A 209-nucleotide genomic window follows, 5' to 3' on the forward strand; every position below is an offset into this window, starting at 1 on the left:
TTATATACTGCAATTATATTTATCCATTAGAATTATATATTTTTAAATTCTTATTCTGATCTGATACGGTTAATACGGTTACATTTGTTGTAAAGTGAGGGAAACTAAAATATCCTATAGTGTTCATAATGTTGGTACATTAGGTACATTATAGGCCTGCCATTATTATTTCTGAAAATGCAACTTATACGAGACGTATCTTTTTTTTA

This window comes from Sinocyclocheilus rhinocerous, unplaced genomic scaffold (genome assembly GCF_001515625.1).
Source record: "Sinocyclocheilus rhinocerous isolate Xijiao unplaced genomic scaffold, SAMN03320098_v1.1 scaffold111, whole genome shotgun sequence".
Taxonomy (NCBI): domain Eukaryota; kingdom Metazoa; phylum Chordata; class Actinopteri; order Cypriniformes; family Cyprinidae; genus Sinocyclocheilus; species Sinocyclocheilus rhinocerous.